This window comes from Anser anser (assembly GCF_964211835.1).
Source record: "Anser anser genome assembly, chromosome: 1".
In the NCBI taxonomy this organism is placed as follows: domain Eukaryota; kingdom Metazoa; phylum Chordata; class Aves; order Anseriformes; family Anatidae; genus Anser; species Anser anser.
In genome coordinates, this window is record NC_139720.1 from 74491750 (window position 1) to 74515977 (window position 24228).

Below are 24228 nucleotides of genomic sequence, written 5' to 3' on the forward strand. Positions count from 1 at the left end.
TTCCCATGAAACATGCTGAAAAAGTAGAGCATGTATGATAAGACAGAAAGCCACTCTGAAGAAATTTCTCTCGATCACATTCATTCACTACTGAAGGGTGTTATAAAATATGCCCTTTCTATTCCACTTAGTGCTTTGAGTGCAAAACGAATTATGCAGTAGCACTGAGTGCTGGGCAGATAATGAAGAAGTTTGGACCCCCACCCTACTGATTGACTTTCATCTGAAAGTCAACTGCTTGGTGCGTTTATTTATTGTCCATATCATGATGTGTCCATTTTAAGCACAGCTAGGGCCTAAAAGCTCATGGACTTCCCACAAGGCTTTTTATTTTTCAAGATCCTTTAACATACTCCCTGCCCAGTTATTGGAATTGTAGAATTCATTTAATTTAATTGGCACCAAAGAAAAGAATCAGCTTGGGTGTTTTCTGTCAGTCTTCTGAAACCAGACAAAAAGGTCAGAGCATGGGTGATTTCAGATCAGGTTTGTGTTATTCAGAAAACCATTTCCTGCCAGGTTTCATTTGTGTTTTTTAGCAAGCAAAACCAAGGAGTTTGGCCAGCAAAACCAGGAACAAATATATGTAGAGTAGTATAAGCAAGATGCTTGGATGCTAAAAAAAAAAAAAAATCTTATATAGGGTAGTGAAACACATGTAGAAATTATCACAGGGTTGGTTGATGCCTGACTCTAGTCTGGCAATGAAGGAAATGAGAAAGAATTAAGCACTCAGTATGCTGTTTCTCATCTGCAATGGTCGTTAAAGGGCTGCTTAGCTAGGCCTTCACGTTTGTTATTTCCTGCAAGTGTACTCATAAGGATGGGAATGTAGGAAGCGCCGGCACAACTGAGCCATCTGGTGCAGAGACAGAGATCAGCCGTCCTGGCTGGGGCTGGCAGAAGGACAGAGCCCTTCAAAGAGAGGCAGAAGAAGGCACGGTGTAGCTCCCAGCTTTCTTGTTCTGTCAAATCCTTTGCATCTAGCCAGATGAAAGGGAGCCTTCTCACTCACAGCCCTTCTTGGGCTGCTCACAGAAACTGGGCATAATTTAGAGTTCATTTGGCTCAGTTCATGATTCCTCGGAAAACATTAAAAAAAACAAACAAAAAAAATACCACCAACAAAAAAATATCTTGGTTTGGATGGTTCTATTTTGCATTTTGGCATCCAGAATGTTTCCATGTTTCAGTACTGCACTGTCACTCACATGTAGCACAATGTGAAGTGACTCGTGCTTCCCAGCATGCCAGATGATTTCAATATTCCCTTCCTACCAATCTGGAAAAATAGTGGCTTGGATGACTCCTTCTCTGGGAAAACTAGTGTTACTCTGTGTGGGAAGGGAGGATGGAAACAGCTTTCCGAGCCTGGAGAAAAGATTTCTAGAACAGTCTTGAGAGGCTTCTCTGTGTTGTTAGGAGTATAGTGTTTGCTGCTGTAAAAAAACGTGTGAGTTACAATATGTGTCACACAGCCGAATAATCCCTTTGTACTTGCCTGCAGGTGACTCAGTGAAGAACTGTCAATGAGATTCTTCCTGTATAGTACTTTGAATATAAGCTCATTTTGCTGTGTTTTTTTACACAGAGTACCTTAATTAAGTCCCAAATGGGTGGGTCTACATGGCCTACTTAGACCTACATTAGAAAGTCTCAGTATTTTTTCAGCTTCTCACCCCAACTATCATTTCCTCAAGCAATTGTTTAGTACCCATATCTAGATGCTGTAGTAATTTCTTATTGATCCATTGGAAGGTAATCATTACACATCTACATGAAAATCCCTTAATTGAGTCACCCTAGAAAAAAATAAAGTTCTACCAATGTCATACTGCACAGATGAATTAATTTGTTATTTTTCAGTAAAAAAACAACAGCAACAACAAAAATCCAAACAAAAATAAACAGAGAAAAAATACTTATTGTAAGAGACAGATAAAATTACTGCAGCTCTGAAAATTAATTTCCAGTTGAGCAGTGAAATAATTGAAACACCAAGTTGCTCCTGAGATTAGAAGTAGGTTCTTCTGTCTGTGAATTGACTTTCATGCAAAATTCCCTGGAGAGCTAGCTTTTTTGTTGCATAAACATGGACAGCTTCCTACCAACAGAGATGTGAATTAATCACTGGAAAATGCATCAATAAATAAGAGAATGACTGATATAATCACCTGAAAGTGAATGGCTATTCTTAAATGATCACAGTGTTGCAAACTTGAAAGGCACAGCATTCCCATATCAGGACCTTTGTGCATAGGGCTTTAAAAATACTTATTGTAACACTTCCAGGGTTATTGTCCACCATCTGCCAGCTAGTATCTAGAGCATTCCCAATGGGCTAGGAGGCGTTATTATACAAAGGAATCATGCCGTGCTTCTGCATCATCCTGTAGGAACAGCAACACAATCACAACAAGAAATAAGTTCTACAAAGTTAGAAAGAAGAGACATTTTGTTTTTCAGAAAGCTGTTTGGAAGTATTCCTGCACTTTGGGCTAATTCATCTAGGTCCTTTAGACACTTCTGTCTGCCTTACATCTCTGAAAATTACAATTTTCTGCTTTGGCAGGCACACTGGTTCTAATCTGTGTTATTACAGGACACGTGCCGGGTCTCCTTAAGCACTGGGGACATACAACATCAGCCAATGGCTCCCTAGCAAAAGAGCAGCACAGCAAACCAGGCCAGATGCATGGAAGACATGCAAAGGAAGCTCGGCTTCATCTCTGACTTTCTTCTCATTTTTGGCACTTAATATATTCTCAACACCTAGTTTTAGGCACCTAGCTTAAATGCTGACTTCAGGAGGTACAAATTTTCCCATATAATCATTGAGGGAAGAGAGAAGTTTCAATAGTGATGACGCAAAGCAGGATCCTAACTTGGGTGTTTTTTGTGCCCTGTAGAAGAAAGGCCGTCTCTCTGCACTGAGGAATACTAAGCAGACCAAATTACATGATACAGATACCTTTCTGTCTTCTCTGGATCTTGGATCCCTAACTGTGGAATAGGAATAATGTTCTCTTTCCTCACAAAGTGATTGTGCAAATAGGCTGGGAGGTGCCTATGAACAATCATGGCAGGACCACTGAAATAAGCCTAATGAGCTCTCTTTCTCTTGCTCACTGTATACATTTGCTTTCAGCATCTAAAATGAATCCTTTGTTTGTTTTTGAACATAAATTGTATTATGATTTTAGGAACTGTTCTGCTAAATTCAGACTTCTTGTTTTCTTCTGAAAAAAAATGTTAAAGAATGAACTATTTTTTCTTGCAAATAGTTGGAGGTTTTTAGAAGCCAAAGGAAAATGTAGAAGAAATAACATTACAAAATCATTTCAGGTTCCTGAATCATATTTTTCCTTTGTGCAAAGCAGATAGGAACTACAAGAATGGATAAAGGAGTTCATCCATATAAGCCAGAAAGTGGATCTGACAATAAATGTGAAAGAAAGACATTATGCTCACCAGGCTGTTGAGGACAAGAAAGTACAGACAGGGGTATTGTTGAACATGTATATCCTAAGTGTGAATAACACTCCGTAGCCAATAACTTGGGCTCAGGCGAGGATCTCAGTGAAGTAGTAATTGCAATGGCAGGCGTCCCACAAGCAGGAGCGCACCTACTGGTTCCAAAACACAGTTTATATACTTTTTGATGACAGGCCCCTCCCCTGTTTCCCCACTGAGTGGGTAATCCAGGTTCACAATCTATCTGATGCTTCACAGACAATGCCTGGCCTTCAGTTGCTGGCCTGTTTTTGAGGTGGTAATGTTTTCTCTCCTTATCTGGCTTGACTTAACATAGTGATTTTCACCTGATTGCTCTAAGGAGTCTGGTTGTCTGCATTTTACGAGGTCACCTGCTAAGTTTTCTTATCACTGCAAGCATATCTCAATACCCCATTCCTTACCTTTAAACAATGTAACTCTGCAAAACCAACATTTTTATTCCCACATAAGTCAGGTAAGAATGTGGTTCTCATGGAAATTCAGGCAGAGACTGGCTCTTCAGAGGTTAATGATGTACTACTCTAATTTCTCTCTTCAAAATACTTTACTAGTGAAGAGCATGCGTGCTGTTAATTCTTTTCTAGTCTGGAAACCTGCTTTACCCTTGCACATACTTAAGGTTATGAATAGCCTCATTGTTTATAGTAAGTGGAGTCGCACATGGTTCAGGGATTTCACAAGATGGAGGCCTTCTTTGCCTAAGTAATATCCTTTTCCTGCGGGTGTTAACATGTTAGTACAAGGCTGACTAAATCCATTCTCCTGAATTTAGTGTTTTGCCATTGACTTCAAGGGGATGGAGCAAGGCTATCTGATGGGGCAATGGATATCTGTAAATAGCAGAGATTGAGTGAAGGTGCTCATGGTCTTTGCGGATTCAGAACAGATAGTGTGGTGTTGAGAACAGTAAAGAAAATAATCATAAATATGGCAAGTAGACATTTAAAAAAAAGTGAATGTTCACAATCACTTATTTTGTTAGGAACCTGAAGTAGCTTTAGAGGAACAGTGAAAATGTCTTTAAAGATCTGCTGGAAGGATGCATTTAAAAGAGATTTTATAAATGTTAAAAATGCTACCTACTTCTAGCTAAGATCTTAGATCAGGTCCTTTCCTGGTGGTAACTGGTGTTCATTAACTTTGTTGCACTGACCCTGCTGAGGATCTGGATCCTCATGTGCAAAAACAACAGTCTGAAGTGACTTGGAGGATTTTCGTAGATGTGCTAAAGTTTGATATATTACTGACTAGACAGCAAGTCAAATTCTGCTTAGTGCTTTGAATACAGTGGATGAGCCCAGCAAAGGGCAAAATCTAATCCTGTGCTGACTGCAAAGTACATCTTTAATAGGTTTGCATGAAGAAAATTATATACTGTGGTCAGAGTACATCTCTGAAGCTCTTACAGGTTCTTCAGAATATATGATGTACATTCTTTTTGAAAGGTACAGTAGAACTTTATATAAAAAAAAACCTTTCTCATGCCACTAAAAACATATAATATTTTCAGGAAATGAGCATTTCCATTTGGTATGAAGTGAATAAAAAAATGATTAATTCATTTCTTTAAGGAATGAAGTCTATGCTAAAAGGGGCGGCAGTGATGATACAAGCAGTATCTTTACTCTGGCTACACAGTTTGTATTCAGTCCACATCTTCCACAAATGCGCCTCAATTCTCTATTTCTGAAAAAGAAGAGTATTCAAGCATTCCCCCTTTAAATGGCCTCCGTAGAAACAGCTTATCTGCACAATGAATTGCTTATTCTGAGTGACAAGTTTTAAAGGCTGGGTACAGCACCTTTCCATTCATTTGTCTAGCACAATCCTTTTTATCAGCACCCTCCAGGCTCCCTTCACTCTCTGTGCGGGGAAGATAAGGAATAGAGCAAATTTTTATAAAGAATATTTTCTATTTAACAGACCATGGTATATATCTTGTTGTTAACCTTCTGAGCAATGAGACAGGATTACTCTATAGGTGGAGAAATAGCCATTAAGCTGATAAACAAAACTTCACTAGGATGTTTCGAATTTTCTTTTGTCAGTTGCCCAGGTCAGAGGAGAGGGAGGTTATTTTGAACTTGGAGGTGGATTCTCTCATGTGCTTCCATCACCCCGTGTTCCAGCCATAGGTAATACCAGATGTACTAGGTGGGTGTGGGTATTTCCTAAAGCCCATTCATAAAGGTGTTCTTTCCTAATAGATTTTTGTGCATTCTAAGAAAACTTCAGAGTTCAGTGCGTCAGCTTAATAATGATCTTGAACATCTTGAAAGAAAGTGAGGAAGCCCTGTGACTGGAAACCAAACTCACACAGCCTCTTCTTTCAAGTTTGTTTGTAAAAAGATTCTGTGAAAGATTGGCTAGATATCATGTCACAGACTGATCCAACCACTGCAGATGTTTTCATTTGCATATGCATATGCATTTATTTATATGCATAGATAAAATGAATAGTCTACCCAATCTATTTATGCACAGCACTTTCCAGTTGATCTGTTGTTTTCTCTACTGCTTTGAATGCCTGCAGGACTTGTTAGTTGAACTCTGACAACCATCTTCCCAGAGAAGACAGCTTTGCTCCTCATTCCCTCTGTCTGGGAGGTAGTTCTTAATTCAAATTAGATTTCAAATAATAGTGGCAACTTGCTGAAAAAAAAAAAAAAGAAGGTAGTTGTTAATCACTGGCAGGAACAAAATATCCTTTGAAGCAACCTTATCCTTTAAGTTACAGATTGACACACATTTTATTTAGCTATAATGTGTTTGGGATCTTGAGTTTCTATCAGCATGTCATAGCTGTGTCACCTGCAGGCATCAGAGGCTGTGAATGGGGATATGGCTTGATTTGTAGTTCAGGCAACTGCTGATGTGAAGCCCTCATAAATCACAACAAACAGTGTATGATGTCTGAAGGTAGTCAGTCTGCAAAGTGCAATTTCTTCCTCCTTTCACACATAAACATCAATATCAATTGACATTAGAATAGCAAGTGTAGAGCTGAGTGAATAATTTATAATGAACAATTAGTCTAACTGTGTCTGCTTCCGTTATGAGCTGATTATGAGGTGCTGAGATTGGATGTCTGAAATGATTTGTGTATTTCTTCAAAACAAGTTTTCCATGTGAATATCTTGTGAGTAATTCATTGTGAGTAGTTGAACTTTAGCACTGGTGATGGTTGCTAAGTTATATAAGTCACTGGGACTGTTCGTTTTCCTAATTAGATTATTTGCAAGTCTAGACAAAACACTGTGGATTTAAATTATCAGAACTGAAAATATTTTAGTGGTGGAATAAAAGATGGCAAATATTTGAATATTTGAACTTAATATATTTTGAGTTAAAGCAAAACTATTCAAATAACTGGAAAATTAATACAAAAGAATCATAGGCATCATTATATTTACATTTGTTTTCAAATGAGGTTGTTTAATGAAAATCTTATTATTCTCCAAGGTTTAACAGAATTTCCTTTTAACATCTGCATTTCATTTCTGTGTCGTTCAGGGAAGGGTTTTCCATTAATTAGCTATTCACATGTGGAGTTTGCCAAGGCCAACCCCAGATGATGACATAAAATCCTGGCTGAAGTGAAATTCAGGTATTTCCACTGACTTCACCAGCGCTGTGATTTCACTCTTTGTTCTGAATACCTTCATATTACAGGAGAATCATATCTGGCTAGAGGTTTGAATTTGCTATGCAAAATAGTAAGATTTCTGAAAATGGGGAAAAAAAAAAGGTGAAGTAGGGCATGACTAAAGAAAAATTGAATTGTTATTAGATGTTTTTATGAATGTCCAGCATCCTGCAGTGCCAGAGCTCAGGTGGCAGTGACTGGATGACTGCACAAGCCTGTTTGTGAAAAGCAGCGTCTTTTATCCTACTGAACATACCAAAATTTTTCATCTGAGCCTGTATGCTGCTGCTGCGGCTTCTTTACCTTTGGCCTGCACAGTTGTCCTATGTGGCTTTTTAAAAAGACTGTCTTTCTTCACCTTGTTATTTGGGTCTTGGCCGGGGGTCACTGTGTCAAATTTGCGCTCAGAGTACTGATGGGGGACTTACAACAATGCTGCTTTTCTCCACCACCACAATCATGACAAAGGCTCTTTCTTGGCATTTGGGCATCTTCCCTCTGTGTAATATCAAATCCATGACAGCGAGACTTTTACTCACAGAGTTTTGATCATCCCACAAACCGTCACGGTCAGCTATTTACTTGTACCACTGAGAGAACATCACATACCACAATTAAGGGAATTTTTCTGCTCACAGTTGTGCTTTGGGCACCCATGATGCATGAGTATTTTTGCCTTTATTATCTGTGCTTTTTTTCCTTCATGTAGAAATCAAAAATAATCATCTTTTTGATGTCAGAGTTGTTTTGTAAAGGTCAGTTAACATTTGTGAATCCCAGCATACTAAAATAAAGGGCAATAAAGGTAATAAAGGACATCAATATACCCAGGAAGAAATGAATTTTTCTGTCTTAAAAACAGTCTGAATTCTTTTTCAGTGAAAAAAAGCATGGAACAAACATTGCATCATGAGAATAAAATTAAAAATTGAACAGCTGCTCATTGAGCACTGCTCACTGTTTTACTAAATAAAGCAAACACATCCTTTAAAACATACTCTCTGGTCATGGAATTAAAAACAGTATTGTAGGACATGAACACCAAAGAAATGAGTGACTCTGCAACATAAATCATGTTCCTTTGATTTGAGTAAAGGGTGTTGCCCATATTTCTCAAAAGGACTATATCAGTACAATGAAGTGTAGAAAGAATGTGGACTTGTCAAGAAAAGCAACATTTTTATATGACTGGTAAATATTTTATGGGGCTAAGAAGAGTCGTGTGAGCAAGGGGTGCTGAGACTCAGTATTTCACTTGGGACAGAACACGGCATTTAGCACATGCCCTTCTTTACTTTGGTCACAGTGCTGTAGCAGCAGTGTTTCTAAAAAGCTGTAAAATGCAAAGATGGAATGGAATGATAATTCACAGCTCCTCACATATAAAGGTTTTGGAAAGAAACAAAATTTCATGGCATCAGCTTTTCCGTTTAGCCTATACCTGATTGATGTAACTTAGGTTTCCTTCTTCTCTGTTTAATTGCCTTTTTATCTGTTTTCTGAAACAGTTGAGTTTTATTTGATGATTAATAGTTACTGAGTTAGATAGTTAGTTAGATAACTGCTCTGATCACATCTATGTCCCCAGCTGTTTTTTAGGACTTTATAGCAGAAATTTAGAAAGGGAATACTGTACCAGACAGAATTAAAAATCAGTAACTCTTCACATGGCATCCAGAAGGTCTCTGAAATGAACCCTGTTACATGATTCATAGTCTATATTTTAGGTGTTTTGCTTTTTATACATAGTTTCCAGCATGGCATTGCTGCCAGCTCACTAATGTTTACTGGTATGCTTTTCTACTGTTGCCAGATTCCCAGATCATTAAGCATTTGTAACTGAGAGAGTTTACAGATTTGTGCTTAAGGCATACAAATGTTGTTGGTCTTTGTTGTTGTTTGTTTGTTTGTTTGTTTTTTCTTATAGATGAAAAAAGAACAGTATGTTTTATTTATTATTAGTAGTAAAGTTAATCATAGGCTGACTAACAGGCAGTCATGGAGACATCCAGGCGAAATATGGTAAAACAGATTTGAAAGTCAGGAGTCCCAGGGAGTTTCTGTGAGATCTACAGGAGCATGGAATAATGGATCATGCCCTAAATGAGAACACCATCTTACTATTGAAATTTGGCCTGACTGGAATAAGCTTGTGTTCAGGGTGAAAATAAGTATGCTACAGTGCTGTTAGCACTGCTGGGGTACAGTGTGTGCTCTCATGGAAGGGGAATAGCCCTTCCCAGAGCCATTCCAGCCAGCTTTCCTCCAAATATTAACTCTAGGGTGGCATCAGCTCCTCCTGGGTTCTCCCTCTGGACACTCCCATGGCCAAGAGAGAATCCCAGCTGGTAAAAGAGTGCTCTCCCCAGCTTCACTGCAGCCTCTGAAGATATAAGAACTGTAGCTTTGGCCAGGGCCTCTGTTCGCAGCATCCTCTCTGCACTCTTCTCTTCCACAGCATATACAAACTCAATTAAATTACTATCCCATAAACCTGGAGGTGCTGGCCATGTCCACTGCCACTATGCATCATTTCCATTTGTGTTGTGCACATCACTGCTTGGATGAGCTTCACCTGAGCTTGGAAGTAGGCCTGAGGTTCTTTACCTAGTTAGGGTGCTCACCTAGGGTGTATAGTTGGCTTGGGCTTTCTCTGGAATTGGTGTATCCAAATCCAGAGGGACGGGTGCTTCTCTGCCTCTTAACTCACAGGAGAAGGGCCATAGTGCCTCTAATGCACAGGAGAAAGGCATAGTGCATGACCAACGGGGTGAATCTTCCCTTGATATTTGAATAAGTATGTGCTAGGAATAGGATCGATGAGCTCTAGTAAAGGCATTAAATCCCTGTCATACTTACATTAGTAAACAATAGCACCTCCCAATCCAGTCACTGGAGTTGTGCCAATGCCTGGGTGATGAATGGCTGGCTCTGGGGGTTCCTACTTCATTTTCTGCACTCACATCTGATACATTTTTGTCATTCTAGTGTGTAAACCAGGTTGAGGCTAGTTTCTGCTATCAGTGGCTTGTCTACCTCTGCATCTTTCATAATGCTTGTAAGTGGGAAATAATTTTTAAAATTATTCAAGTTGACAGGCAGTGCTTTCTGTTAATCAAAATTGCATTAAAGTTCATTCTGTTAGCCTTTTGTTGCTGGTGGTGTTTCACCTTGATACACACAAACAGGCTTCAAAGTTTAGACGTGAGGTGTAGAAGCAGCAGTGCTGGGTTCTCCCAGGCAGAAGCTGGGCATCGCTGGCTTCTGAATGAATCCTTGCAGTGTTTTCTTGGGCTCTTTTTAGTTAGAAACTTCAGTTCAGTTAGAATCATAGAATCATAGAATATCCCGAGTTGGAAGGGACCCTTAAGGATCATCAAGTCCAACTCTTGACACCGCACAGGTCTACCCAAAAGTTCAGACCATGTGACTAAGTGCACAGTCCAATCTCTTCTTAAATTCAGACAGGCTCGGTGCAGTGACCACTTCCCTGGGGAGCCTGTTCCAGTGTGCAACCACCCTCTCTGTGAAGAACCCCCTCCTGATGTCAAGCCTAAATTTCCCCTGCCTCAGCTTAACCCCGTTCCCGCGGGTCCTGTCACTGGTGTTAATGGAGAAAAGGTCTCCTGCCTCTCGACACCCCCTTACGAGGAAGTTGTAGACTGTGATGAGGTCTCCCCTCAGCCTCCTCTTCTCCAGGCTGAACAGGCCCAGTGACCTCAGCCGTTCCTCGTACGTCTTCCCCTCCAGGCCTTTCACCATCTTCGTAGCCCTCCTCTGTACACTCTCCAACAGTTTCATGTCCTTTTTATACTGTGGTGCCCAGAACTGCACACAGTACTCGAGGTGAGGCCGCACCAGCGCAGAGTAGAGCGGGACAATCACCTCCCTTGACCTACTAGCGATGCCGTGCTTGATGCACCCCAGGACACGGTTGGCCCTCCTGGCTGCCAGGGCACACTGCTGGCTCATATTCAACTTGCTGTCTACCACGACCCCCAGATCCCTCTCTTCTAGGCTGCTCTCCAGCGTCTCATCGCCCAGTCTGTACGTGCAGCCAGGGTTTCCCCGTCCCAGGTGCAGGACCCGGCACTTGCTCTTATTGAACTTCATGCGGTTGGTGATCGCCCAGCTCTCCAATGTGTCCAGATCTCTCTGCAAGGCCTTTCCACCCTCATTCGAGTCCACAACTCCTCCAAGTTTGGTGTCATCAGCAAATTTGCTCAAAATACCTTCTATTCCTACATCCAGATCATTTATAAAAATATTGAAAAGTACCGGCCCTAAAATGGAGCCTTGAGGGACCCCACTGGTGACCGCCCGCCAGCCTGACGCAGCCCCATTTACCATAACCCTTTGGGCCCTGCCCGTTAGCCAATTGCTCACCCATCGTATGATGTTTTTATTTAGCTGTATGGTGGACATTTTGTCCAGTAGGATCCTATGGGAAACCGTGTCAAAAGCCTTGCTGAAGTCCAAAAAAATCACATCAGCTGGTTTCCCTTGGTCCATCATACGGGTGATCTTATCATAAAAGGAAATCAGGTTAGTTAGGCAGGACCTACCCTTCACAAACCCATGCTGGCTGGGACCAATGACTGCTTTGTCCCCCAGGTGCGCCTCAATAAGTTCGAGAACCATCTTCTCCATGATTTTACCAGGCACTGACGTGAGACTGACAGGCCTGTAATTGCTAGGGTCTTCTTTCTGACCCTTCTTGTAAATCGGCACAACATTTGTCAGCTTCCAGTCTACCGGGACCTCTCCAAATTCCCAGGATCGTTGAAAAATAATTGAGAGAGGTTCCGCGATGACATCCGCCAGCTCTTTCAGCACCCGGGGATGAATCCCATCCGGACCCATGGACTTGTAGGGATCCAGGTGGAGTAGCAAATCCCGCACACGTTCAGGGTCGGTTGGGAGTTTGTCATCCCCACTGTCTCGGTCCTCCAGCTCAGGGCACCCCGGGTCCCGAAGCCCATCATTGGCACTGAAGACAGAGGCAAAGAAGGCGTTAAGCGTCTCTGCTTTGCCTATGTCATTGTCTGTGAGGAGACCTTCCTTATCAAGGAGCGGCCCTATGTATTCTTTAGTTCTCCTTTTTCCATTCACATATCTGAAAAAGCCCTTTTTATTTTCTCTCACAGACACAGCCAGCTTCAACTCTAGGTGTGCTTTGGCCACACGAATTTTCTCCCTACAAACACGAACAGCATCCCTGTATTCTTTCCATGACACCTGGCCCTCCTTCCAGTAGCGAAACACTCTGTTTCCACCTAATCTCCATTAGAATGTTCCTGGTCAGCCACGCCGGCCTCCTGCCCCGCCTGCCTGACTTGCGATATTTAGGAATTGCCTGATCTTGTGCTTCTAGGAGGCATCGCTTAAAGAATGACCAGCACTGGTGGACATCGAGGCCTTCAAGAGCAGTTTCCCAGGGGACCTTGCTGACTAGTTCCCTGAGCAGCCTGAAGTCCGCTTTCCCCATATCTAGGGATGAGGTTTTGGTGGCACTTTTCCTTCTGTCACCGTAAATTTTGAACTCAACCACTTCATGGTCGCTATGACCAAGGCGGCCAGTTAGAAAGCTGGAATCCACTGCGCCGATCTGTCTGATCTCTGTGTGTGGCTTTGTCCCTGAATCTCCTTTGCAGGAGCAGGTGATTTTTAAGTGTCCTGCATATGCATATGATTTGTTGTGACATTTCTTCACTAGGTGTCTGGAGATCTGGTAAGCACACTGAGTAGTTTATTTGTGTATGCCAGCAGTAATGAAGAAGCAGTATAAGGGATCACCACTGAGCCTCCTTTTCCTGTCCACTTCCTACCAAGCCCCTCTTGGAAGGAATTCTTCGACACTGAATGAATATTATTCTAGTAGTACGCCATCTGTGAAAAAGCTGTTGGATCCTGCTGAATGCTCATTTACATTGCTTTAATCAGTAGTACCTTAAAAACAAGGGCTTATACCAATGTAAGGATGTCATGTAAGAAGATTCATGATATTATTCAAGCTCAGTACTAGAGCATTGAACAGGGAGCAAGTGGCACAAGACTCACTGTTTTCAAATCTTCTCCTCTGAAATTTGTGAAGGTGTCAGCTTTGAAGGTTTCCCTTGACAGAGATATTTTGAAGTCAATAAGGGTCATTTAACAGGAAGCCGAGCACAAAGCACATGATCTGTAGCTTAAACTTACTAATAAGGGTTACCTCCCTGTGTTTCCTTTTAAGTTCATGTTTTTCTCAATTCAAATAGATACATCTACCATGCTGAATATATAGATATGAAATAGTTTTAAATCAGTTCCTTTATTCACCTTGTGAGGCCCTGAATTAGGATCTGTGCTTGTTGGAGGTGTCAGTTCGGGTCCCAGCACAGCTGGGCTAACCTGGTGATCTCCTTAGACTAATTAGCATTGCCTCAAAGAGCATGCACATAGGTAGCGTGAAAATCTAGCTAGCAATGTGACCAAAAGCTAGCAGTGACCACCATAGTTCCCCGGATGGAGGCAGCCAGATCCTGCCTTTTTTCTTTTTTTTTAACTGAGGTATGGTACAGCCTAAATGTAGCCAGTCGGATCTTCATGGCAGATCATGGTACTTCACCATACAGATGTGTGGCCCTGTGCTGTATGATGTGGAGGTGTTGGCCTGATACATCAGCAGTTCCTTCAGCAAGTACAGTACCATGCTGCCTTGTCCTGTACAGGTGGAGTTAGCCCAGTTCCTGTGTATTCAGGAGTTTCTCCCCTCTGGTGTGTCCGTAAGGTTTCTCTGGAGGAGGTTACCTGAACTTTGTCTCCAACAGAGAGGTTGCCGTTGGAGTGCCTAAGACCAGTTCCTCAGAAGCTGCTTGCTTACATCAGGGGAATGAACACACACCGTTCACAAGGATCTTGGCCCAAACCACACAGGCTCATGTTCTGACTTAGGGCATTAATTTCTCATTCCCTAATCAGCCCTGCATTCTAGCTGTGAGATCAGATTCCAGCCCTGCACGTGGCCATTAGCTCATCATGCAAAGCATCACCCAAGAGGCTTGAATTTCATAAGAATTAAGCTCTGGTTACCCAAGAGGCTTGAATTTCATAAGAATTAAGCTCTGGTTTAAATCTACTCCTGATGAGGCCTACCAAGCCAAATCCCATATTAAGCATAATCTTTAGATACACATCCAGGGACTTTCTATAGTACTTGTTGACTGCTCAAGCTTATGATTTTACAAACCTGGCAGGAAATTGAAGCTGTCAGGAGCTTGCATGTGTTTCAGGAGTCCCTTGTAACAGTGGCTGCTAGAGAGAAAGTCAGAAAGTGAACTCTGCTTCTGAGAGCAAACAAAAACTCTTCAGCTCCCTTCATAAAATATTCAGGAGAGCCTAACAGAGATTTAAATTAACACATACTTTCAAAAAAATTTAGCAGTGACCACCTATGTCCTGGCTGACTGTGTCAAGGGTGTGATGGTACCCCTGGGGCTGATCTGGCAACTGGCTGCACCTCGGTCTGAGCGTTTTTCCGCTGTGATTCAGGTGGATGCAGGAACCCTTCTTCAAAACTCTCACAGATCAGTTTGTAAGAAATAATGCTTTGTGGAATGGAGACAGCAGGTCTGCATTAATGTCAATTCCTCCGTTCTGCCAGTGCAGCTGCTGAACTGTCCGGTTTCCTCATGTTATGGTGACACACTCGTCCATACAAATGCATGCAGCATTTGGTGAGCAAGGGTGGGCAAGTGGCACCAGGGATGGTACAGCAGTTGGCAGCTGCATCAGTTCCTGAAGCCTATAGTACAAACTCACAGAAGGTATTTTCAAAGAAATTTATGCTTAACAATATATTTAAGCAGTAAGTTCTTCAGAGAAACAGGCAGAACAAACATCCTTTTTCTGAACAGGAAGCATCAGAAATTAGTCAATTGCAGCCTGTTTGGGAACTTAGATGGTTCTTATCATAGAAATACCCAAGTGCTTCCCACCTTCTCCTGAACCAAATCTTAACAAAACCTACAGGAATTAAGAAAACATAATTCCTATTATACAGGTGGGAAACATGGTAGATTGATTGTAAATTCCCTACAGCAAATGGCTTCAAAAGTCATGCAGTAATAGGTGTTATTTTCACTAATACCTTTAATTAAAACTTATTTTCAAGCCCAGCATGCAACAGAGGTACTAGGGAAATAAATTAATTCATTTGCAGACACAACACAGATTTCTGCATGTACTTTTGCCTGTGTGCCTCAACTGGCAGCAGAGAGACAGAAGAGATTGCTCCTCCTGGGGAGGTGACAGCAGTGGGTACATGCTGCCATTCCCTGACATCAGTGCATGTTCAATGGGATCCACCAACATAATTTCATTGTTCCGGATATTTTTGTTTGTTTGTTTGTATTTGAAGGCTGAAGTTGCAGAGCCAGAAATCAAGTCAGAGTTCCCATCTGACTGTAGTATATTTCTTGGATAAAGTACATTTCTTTCACTTATTTGCTGGAAAGATAAAACAACCAAGGGTCATTTGGGAATTTTTTTTTCAAGCTGCTTTTACAGCAATTAGGGTCTTCCGTGATGGTTAGCTATTGATTTGTGTGACATGAAGTGATAGCCTGCTGCAAGGAAACAGCAGCATTCTTTCAATGCAAAGGATAATTTAATATTGATCTTTCACTTATAAAATGCAAGGATAATTCTTTTAGTAAAAACACCTTGCATCAGGGCTCCTATGGCTTTCCCTATTCAATCTGAATTTCTAAGCACTGAAGAAATCTCATTATTGAGAAGTGAAATAGCAAATCCCTTGGCAAAAAGGTCACAGAAGTGTGAAATAGCCTTTGTACTGTATTCAGCACCAGTTCTTGAATATAAGCATTACTCATCCATGAGGCTAACTCATGAGCATAACATGAGCATAACTCATCCATGATGTTTAAATGCCATCTACAACAGTGCTCTTTCTCTGACAGTCATTTTACTTTTCCCCCCTTTTGTCTTTAATAAAGCAAAGATTAAATGGTTTACAAGAGCTATTACTTTGAAAGTCACATTTTCTCCACATGTCACTTGCAATTATGTAGAGAATATGTCTAGTATTAGAAAACTTAAGTCAGTGGGTTTGAAAGTTAGGTTAGGTTTCAGCAAGCTTAAAAATGTTTAAACACGTCTCTGAACTTTGAGGTTTTCTCCCCGGTATGATGCCAGTCTTCTTAGCTTTCCATCCATCCCCACTTCCCTTCCAGCCCAATCCAGTCATTTTTATTTTCTTTGGTTCTGTCATTTCTTCCCCTCATTTTTCCTTGATTTGCCTTTTGCCCTTACTCACCTTATACTGCAATTTGTTCTTTTTTTTTTCTTTTTTTTTTTTTTTGCACTCCAGCAACATCCCGCAGTTACTGTGATCATTAATATCAGAGGAGTTTAAAGATGCTTCTTTGTTGTTTGGTTTTTTTTCTGCTTTTTTTTTTTTTCTGCCTTTTTTTTTTCTTCCTCAGTCTAATTTGGTTTAGGCTTGTTTTTAAATAAGTATTTAGAGAAGGGGTATAAGTACTATTGAAGAAGCATCTTCCAAGAGTTTTAGTGCTGGTTGTTTTTTTCCTTCAGAAAAAAAGAGAGTGTTACGTAAGTGGTTTAGCATACAGAAAATCAGAAAGAAAGTGGATGGGGAATTCCTGAAAACAGCAGAACAAAATTATATAATGGGAGGTTACTTCAAAGGAAATCTGGAGAAAAGAGAAAAAACGTGGGGGTCTATGTACCTGAGGAGGTGTACATTGCACCTTTTATTCCTACATGCTTGCAGTTCTACACAAAAACAATTTCACAACTGCAGTGTGCACACTGGGAGATCAATGAACTAGTGGCCATTAAGAAATTCCTGATGGGGAAGAGGAAGGAGCATTTGATTGAAGTAGGACAGTATTTGTGGACTATGCAGAAATATCTATTTAAAATACTGGAGAATATCTGTTGTGTTGGGGTCAGGAGGTAGGGCTCAGAAAGGCAGATGGCATGAGTAAGACTGAATAAAGTCATGGAAGTAATGATACAAGATTCACTGACAATAAAGGTGGTGAATGGAGGTCAGAAATTATGATCCGAAATTTGAATATTATGGAGATGAAGGAGCTGTGTAAATAGCCTTGACCTTCACAATGTGGCAGCCTTGTAATCACATTACCTAAGTAGAAGGGGAAAAAAAACATTGAGAAATGTGTAATTGGGTAATCAATATGAAAAGTCTATACTGAATCTGTAATAGCATCTATTAATGCAGAATATGATTGCACCATTGTGCAGAGCAGTACTGCAGGCTAAAGCTCTGTAACCAGAGAAGTGGCATTTATCATGGGAGAAGAGTCCATAGATGGGACTTCCTTTGGCTTCTTGCTTCGAGAAGAAAGTTTGCTCTTGTTTTCTGCGTTGGTCTGACCTCCCTTTTAAGCTGTGCATCCTTCACCTGGCAAAGACTGCACTTTGCAGACGTGTTCACAGTGGTCCCTGATGCCTGTGCCAGCCCAGCCATCAGAAGAGGCTGGGGCAGCAGCTGCCTCCTGCGAGCCCACACAGATCGTCCTTCTGTCATGTGTGTCTTGCTATGGCTCCTTTGATGCTACGGAAATGCATTAATTTATGCTTTGCATCTACATCCCAGATGATCACGCTTCTATTTTTAGACAAAAATAATAATAAAAATGGGGGAGGGTATGTACTCTTGGAGGATGCTATAGTTCAGCAGTTGATAAAAGGACTTAGAAAATGCTTTTTGCTCTGAGCCATTACAAGTGTAAAAGCTATGGTGATGTAGCACCTGGAGCCTTACTCAGATCCTGCATGCGGAATTCGGTTTCTGTTGCTGCCAGAGAAGTCTCAGTGGTTTCACAACCCTCCTTCTCCCTCACACATGCACATGTGCACATGCACATATTTACTTTGTCTCTCTCTTCCAGGCTCTCTCTTATTTATGCTGGACAGAGCCATCACACAGAAGTAAAAGTAAAGCAATTCTGCCACCTGCAAAAATGTTCAGCATGCTGCCTTATGGTTTTATCTTTATGCTTCTCACTTCTGCTCACTGAAGTGTGTACAAATGCTCACCAGTTAAAAGCTGTACTTCTGGTAAGGGTTCAACATCTCTGGGAAGATGTTGAGTTGTTAGTAATTTATTAACAGTTGTTCCCCCCCCCCCCCCCCCCCAGCTGTTTTTCTAGCAGGAGATGATGCAGTGATGCCCCTGTCTGCATACCCCTTCCTGAAGGCTCCAGAGATTATAGCTCTGTGTTTGGGAAAAGTGTTGGCAGGCTTTGAAGTCATGAATAAGGTCACAGCAATTTTCCCTGTGGGACAGTGAGGCTGAACTGGGAAATGACATGCAGATGTCTTCCAAGAAGAGAGGAAAAATGTGCCTCAAGGATGAAGTTTGAGTCCAGTGTCTCCAAACAGGGTCTAGGAAACAGTTTGTTCTCTGGCCTGATACAGACAAAAAAAAATCGTGTAAGCCAAAAGGCTTTTTAACTCTGAGTAAAATTTGTCTTTCGTGCTTTGGTCTGCTTTCCTGATTTACAGTGTCAGATAAGGTCTTCTGCAATCTCCATTAGTGGGGAGATGAACTAGATGATATCCTAAGATATTTTTTTAGCTTGGTTTGGTTTCTGTTTTGAATACCATATTTAGTATTTTATGGAAAAAAATACTTATCTACAAATTGATAAAAGCATTGCCTGCATTCAGTTTTCTTATTTTACATGGTAGTGAAACCACAGCCTTGTTCCTATGGCACAAAGAAGTGAGTTATTAAGTAGCAAAAATAAAATTCCTGGGTGATGCTAGGCTTTTTGTCTAAGAAGCATATAGGTGTTTTTTGTGCTTTATAGAAGCTAGCAAGGAATATACACGCCAAAGACAATGCAGAACCTGAGTTGTGCAGTTGTGGACATGATGTTCAAATCCCAGCTGACAAACTCCATTTCCTCATTCAGTGGCAATCTTTGACAGGTTTCACAAGCTGGACAGTGACAAAAAGTGAAAAAATGCCTGACAATTTCTTCCATAATTGCCACCTGCAATCCCAGAGATCAGAGGAGGAATGAAGCCATAAATAGCAAAAAAGATTTGTCAGGCTCTGCAAGATCAGAGCATTGATTCAGCCTTGATTGAACTCCCTACCGATGTCCTTTAGTTATTTATGTCAGGTTAACCTCTCACTTTCAGCAATGACATCTGTTCCCCATCTACTCATTCCATGGAACATAATGTGGTTTCCATTTTGTCAGCTGTTTTTCCTTCTTCTGATTACTTTGGAGTAATCAGAAGCTGGTGGGGTGATTTTTATATAAATTATGTCTAATTCAAAATGAATGTGCTTGCTTTGAGATAGGACATGTGATAAGACTTTGTACATTCCGTAAAACCTATGAACAATGCTCAAAATGAAATGAAAACAATGAGGACCTAACAGAGAGGTTTATGTAAGGCAAAGGCAGAGGAAAGACTAGGCGAGGCATGGGGGTGGAAAAGCCCAGGATTGTGGGCAGGTCTGTTTCGTATGAGGAAAATTTAATTGTGAAATATCCCATAGTTCTGCACTGTACGTGGGTGAAGTGGCTGGTGGCAGTTTGTACCTGGGTCTCTAAATGTGTGCATCGGCCTGTCACTAGAAGTCTGCTTCCGTTAGTCCAATAAGTTTAACAGCTTTATTTATGAATTTTGATTGGTTGTCTTCAGTTTGTTTGGGGGTCTGTTTCCAAAGGATTTTTTTTGTCTGTTTCCAAAGGCATTATTTGACATACTATTTGACATACAGTGCTTGCAGTGCTCTAAATCTAATTCTAGTGTTGATTCTGGCTAAGGTCACTTTACCTCATTATTCTGGCATCCCCCAGGGCAGGTGTTTCATTGTACTATGTATTTGATTTACGTAGTCTACGTTCAAATTCCTAGCTGTGTAGGACAGCATGTCTCATCTAATGCCAAGTATATTGTTAGTACTTAAAGAACAATAATGACAATTCTACCTTGGAGGAGAAAAGAGCTATAAAAGCAAGGTAAGAGACTTGATAATCAGGAAGATGTTAGCTCTGAAAAAAATATGAAGCTGCTTCCTTGCCCAGTAAGATCCAGAAAAAGCAGGAAAATCATAGAGTAGGTGAGGTGTTTGTGTGATCTCCATACAGACATTTTTAGCGATGTCTCCCACCTTCCCTCCATTTATTCTCTGGTGGTTTTTGACTTTGCCTCTGTATTTTATTTTAGGTTTTCTAGTATTAGAAATCATTCCTGGCTAGTGTTTTTAGCATTCCAAAAGCAGAGACTAAGAAACTCTTGAATTTCTCTCACTCTTATCTTGAGACAGGAGGATATATATATATTAAATAAAAAGACTGCTGTCCCATTATAAATGTTGTTAAATCAAACAGGCCACACGACTAATTCCCAGCCTGAAGGTTTTTAAAATTATCACTACTATTTCACATGGAAGCTCATCTTCAAAATATTCTGCGAACTTTAACTAATCCTCACAACTTCCCTCACAGAAGAGTTTAATTCCTGCTCGAAGATAGGAGGACTGTGGGCCAGGAAAGTAATTTACTGAAAGTCAAAGAAAATAGCTGGTATTGAAGCTATAATTAGGACCCATGATCAACTGGTGCTGCTCTCTGTGGTTGCTCCTTGAGACACCTTTGCCAGCAATTGATCTCAAAATGGACATGGGATATTTGTACAAAGGGATACTTCCAACATGGGGACTTTCTGAATTGAACCACTGTTGTTGATAACTGCTACTGGATCGATCTCAGTCAATTTATGTATTTCTCTACTGCATTGCAGAACACATTAAAATCATTGAAGAAAGACGTGTTCAGGCATAATTACACAAAAATGCTTCTATGAAGGCTTTATATAGATGGGAAGTGTGTGTGTGTGTGTGTGACTGTATAAGTACATATATTTTACAATGAACATAGTGGGAAGATATGCATATACAAAATGTTGAAGATCAATTTGTAGATTGCCAGAGCACACTTTTTTCCTCTGGCTTTTTCAGTTTCTAGTACTCTCAACTGCTCCTAATGATTTTCTAAATGAAACAGCTGTGTTTATGGGACTCTCATACCGTGATGTCTGGATTGCTGAATGCACACCACATTCACAAGTAGACAGTCTCTCCATGACAAAGACAAAAAAATGTCCAGACATTTTGGTCCCATTTAGATCTGTTACCTACTGAAGTCAACGGGTGATTAAGTATCAACATAGAAAACTGAGACTGCTTCACTAAAAGAAGCTCAGACAAGTTTCAATCAAGAATGGAAACTCTGTTTTCATGACATTCATGTTTTGACTACAGGTCTTCAGATTTATAGGATAAGAAAAATCTCGGCAACATTGGCACAAATTAGGGATAAATTCATCTCAAAACTACGGCTGCCCATTATCATGTGTGTTCAGAAATGCCCCATTCTCGCCAATTTCTGGTGTGCTTTATTATCCTGAATGTCTTGAATCTTCAACTTGGTCCAAGATGCCCTGTGGCTTCAATGTTGTTTTTCCAGCATTTTCCAAAATTAGAGAAAGAAAGACACACAAGTCTTGCAAAGTTTTTATTCCCTCCACTTAAAAAATAATAATAAAAAAATAATGCTATTAGGTCAATGCTAATACTACTATAACCCAAATTAGCTTCAGCCCTGTAAAGTACACCAATTAACAAAGACAAAAAGGAGAGCAATAACTAGGTATGCCATTATTCTGCCAATCTTAACAATCCCTTTTATGTGGAATTCTATTTCAAAGCGCCTTTCTTGTTTCTAACGAGATCACTTACATAAGCAACTAGCAGACGTGACTAAAAGTATTTTGTTATTCCTTCACATCTGCATCCTCCACTGCTGAGAATCTCTTATTGCTATTGTCCTTGGGAGTTCTTCAGACTGATGCCATACAGCTGTCTTTTCTGTGTACACATGTATTGCTTTAAGTTTTTCTTTGCCTTATGCACCTCCTTCTTCAATCACCCTCATTGCAATTTTTAAGGGCTGAAAGAGGATGTTGAGAGTAGAACTGGACAGGTAGGGGGATGAAAAGGTTGGGTTTAAACCACTTTGGTACTGGCACTGGTTTTAAATGCAAATAAGAATGAGCTTCGAGTAACTCAGAGGCAGCTGCTCAATCTAGAGAGCTTGCTCTCACAGCCTGAGAACTTCATGCCATAAAAGCTAGCACTCTGGCTAAGTTGCCTCCCACATCGGCATGGGTCTGGGGTTCTAACTTCCTACTTCTGCACAGGGAACTTGAGTCTTGCATATGAGAATTAAGTCTCCTGATGTAAACCGTATTTTGCTGGTGCATGCTAATGTATACATTGATACTAGAGGAGAATAAGCCCTGGTAATTCTCCTATTACATGACCTCATTTTGCTGAAGTATTAGCTGAGTCTGATATGAAACACAGCACTAAAATAAAGGCAAAACATACATTCTGCTAAACCAGATGTTTCAACTCCTACCAAGACAGCACCTGAGAAAAATCAGTCTTACAAATATAGATATGTCTATGAAATATACACATGTTGAAATGTCATCTTGTCTTTTAGTGTATTACCCAGATATATTTGTTCATCCTTGAATACTGACATCAAGACACAAACTTACCAGAAAAAGCAATTGCTGATGGAATGAAGTACTACAAGTACTGCCTGTCCATGCTTCAGATACTCAACATTATTCTGGAACCTTTTAAAGCAGTCACGTTATCTGGAAATATTGCACAGCTTAAGTTAATTGTCTACAAGTGCCTCTTCTGTAAATACATCAGGCATTGTAAAGCGCTCACAAAGATTAGTCATGTCAGAGGTGTGAAATTCAATATACATTGGTGCACCTGCATTGGGCACCCATAAGAGCAGTTGTATTTACTTATAGCAACTTGTCATTTATTGGCTCCAGCAACATTTTTGCAAGAATAAGCAAACTTGAGAAAAAGCAGTCCTTTATAAGACAAAATTGCAATGGATTGTTATTGTGAATAGCATTGCAGGACTCTGACATAATAAATCATTCAAATTCTATCGATGAAAAAAATGAAACATGAAAGTCTTTCTGTTGGGAATTAACACCAGTTACAGTTTCCAATTGCATGGCTAACCTCCCACTGTCAGTTGCAATACTGTCTTTGCCTAGTGTAGTGTTTAAAAGCTCTTAGCTGAATGCTAATGACCATGACTTGAGTTAACAGGCAGAACATATGAGGTTAACTTTGACAGTTCTTCTGAATGCATTTTAAAAGCTGGGTTCAGGAAGGGTGTTTACAGAACAAACAAAGGCCAGATGTCAAAAAACACATGACCGAACTTGTCATTTTCTTTTGTGAAGCCTAGTATCCCAAAGTAGTCCAAGGTCCTGTTGGGCTGGGTGTTGTACAGGAAAGAGACTGTCTCTGCCCTGAGTAGTACTCAAGCTAAAGAGATGAGCTAGTGTGAGAAACACTCTGTAGCCAATAACTTAGGCTCAGGCGAGGATCTCAGTGAAGTAGTAATTTATTCGCGATTGCAATGGCGGGCATCCCACAAGCAGGAGCGCACCTACTGGTTCCAAAACACAGTTTATATACTTTTTGATGACAGGACCCTCCCCTGTTTCCCCACTGAGTGGGTAATCCAGGTTCACAATCTATCTGATGCTTCACAGACAATGCCTGGCCTTCAGTTGCTGGCCTGTTAAATTTCAAATTTCTTTTGAATTTTTTACTGTTTGAAGTGGTAATGTTTCTTCACTTATCTGACTTGACTTAACACCGTGATTTTCACCTGATTGCTCTAAGGAGTCTGGTTGTCTGCATTTTACGAGGTCACCTGCTGAGCTTTCTTATCACTGTAACACTGCAAAAACAACATTTCTATTCCCACACCAGGTATGCACTTTTCCTCATTGCTCTTGTCTTTGTGACTACACATATATTAATAGAATGGACAAAGTTCAAAGTAAATCGAAATATGTATTGTTGCAAAGACCAGGAGATTTAACAGATCTATGTGAGAAAGGGATGGAAGTTCCCCTTTAACTTAATTCAGCACTGA

General features: G+C 40.6%; 2 long non-coding RNA genes across 9 annotated transcripts in view; one reads left to right on the forward strand and one right to left on the reverse strand.

The window, feature by feature from the left end:
* The window catches only part of LOC310882736, a 216791-nt gene that overhangs the window by 77615 nt on the left and 114948 nt on the right, over positions 1-24228 (forward strand). The window lies entirely within an intron of this gene.
* LOC310882743 lies at positions 1660-22903 on the reverse strand. Its single transcript, XR_014573129.1, has 2 exons — positions 22805-22903; positions 1660-6168 (listed from the first exon to the last, which is right to left on the reverse strand). It is a non-coding gene; the product is annotated as an uncharacterized lncRNA (long non-coding RNA).